The sequence below is a fragment of the Capsicum annuum genome, unplaced genomic scaffold (assembly GCF_002878395.1).
Source record: "Capsicum annuum cultivar UCD-10X-F1 unplaced genomic scaffold, UCD10Xv1.1 ctg3684, whole genome shotgun sequence".
In the NCBI taxonomy this organism is placed as follows: domain Eukaryota; kingdom Viridiplantae; phylum Streptophyta; class Magnoliopsida; order Solanales; family Solanaceae; genus Capsicum; species Capsicum annuum.
In genome coordinates, this window is record NW_025843854.1 from 1 (window position 1) to 1,852 (window position 1,852).

General features: G+C 38.0%; 1 long non-coding RNA gene across 1 annotated transcript; it reads left to right on the top strand.

Annotated features, from left to right (window-relative positions):
• The first annotated feature begins 17 nt into the window (after positions 1-17).
• On the top strand, positions 18-1,584 carry LOC124891529. Its single transcript, XR_007049732.1, has 2 exons — positions 18-261; positions 455-1,584. It is a non-coding gene; the product is annotated as an uncharacterized LOC124891529 (long non-coding RNA).
• The last annotated feature ends 268 nt before the right edge of the window (positions 1,585-1,852 follow it).

A 1,852-nucleotide genomic window follows, 5' to 3' on the forward strand; every position in this document is an offset into this window, starting at 1 on the left:
AGCAGCAGAATTAACAATTAAATAAAAAGACTAAGATGATAATGGTTATTAAAACAATCCAAAAGTCACTGAGTTGTATTTTAATAATCTTTGAATTGTAAATCTGGATCTACCTATTTCATTTTACACTTGATTTAGAAAACTACTTCAACTACTCTGACAAAATCATTTTGATCCCATAGATAGCATACTCTCTTTGCCATTGTTCAAGATTATTTCACAAACAAGGGCTTCTACTTCTGAAATTCAAAAAGTGTAAAGGTAAGCTATTTCACCACGGTTATCAAAAAAAAGAAACTTGACTATTTGTAATATTTGGATCCACCGTGTGTTTAATGTAATTATTTCTTATGCCTGGCTATGACTACAAAAGTCAATGAGTTGATTCTTCTTTCAATTACTTCTTTTACCAAATTACTTAACTACTCTGACAAAATCTTTTTTGATTCTATAGATAGCTTACTCTCTTTGCCATTGGTCAACACCATTTCTCAAACAAGGATTTCTATCGCTAAACTTCAGACCGTAAAAAGGTAACATCTTGTTCAGACTCATTTTACATTACGAGTCAAAAATATAACAAAAAGGTTTTTCTTATGATTTTATTGGTAGCATAATTACACAATCCCGCAAAAAGGGAAAACTGGTGCATAAAGCATCTAGCATTAGCAGGGTCGGGGGAAGGGCCCGTGGCTTGAACGGCTTGAACCTGTGTCTTATAGGTCATATGGGGAAAACTTTAACATTGCTCGTAGGCGTAATACATAAATCAGTTACTACTCTTGATGAATAATGTACAGTGTGATGCCTTTTGACCACTTCATAAGCCTATTACTTCAACTTGTCTCACAAAAATATGTCAAAAGGTACGACAATGTTGAAGGTCTCTTAATCAGAGGTCTCAGGGCGTGGTCGAATGAATGAGACTTTAGACTTTAGTTTGAGTTTGATGATTGAATGCAATGGTTCACCTAGCGGGTCGTGACATGATCCCTACCAGAGTTGTTAGGTCAATAATATGAACTCGACCCTTTTGATAAAATTGTAGGATAACATCATCTACTTTCACAAGCTATCAATCTCCACAAGTCTAAGTCAACTTTAATATGAATAGAAGGGAGAATGCCGCTCACAAAGAAGAGCGCTACCAATATCTCTTTTTTTTTTATTGAGTCAAAGACCAGCGCTAAGTCCTGCCGAGCAATCGCTTTCAAAACCCTTTTATAAGGCAGGCTGCGGTGGGTCCCATAGTTTTCTATTTGAGATAGGTGGTTTAAGTAAGTGTCCAAGGATAATGGCTTCCCAAATGGATAGAAGAGTTCCCCCCTAATTTGGTGTCTTTTCTCAAAAAGAGATGCGTCTTGCACTCTGTCTTTAGTTATGTTTGGAATTGAGCCTCGAGAATACTGGAGGAAATATGCTCGAATGAATTCTGCCTTCATTTCCCCCGTATGGAGCACTGAGTTACTTACATTACGGTCTTCGGCAGGCAGGCTGCACTCTAGGCTTCAAGGATGGCTCGCTAGACCAGCAGCCAAACCAAGAATGAATGTGTAATGATGGTGATTCCACACCAGGCTCAATGAATAATTGACTGATCCTGCAGAAAGGGGATCCTAAACTAAAAAGGAGTCCATGACTCCCTTTTATTAGAGCGTATAAGGGGAGGTCGAATAACAACAAAAGCAGTAGAAGATCCTGCAATAGTATATTTGGTTGTTTTGCTTGCGATGTAATAGATTCAAGCATCCGGGCCAGTAGATCCACAGCTTAGTTGCTTTTGTAGTTTATATGTTTCCCGATGTTGATCCGACGCAACTTATTGGTGATAGTCGCAGTAGTACAGGTTTTC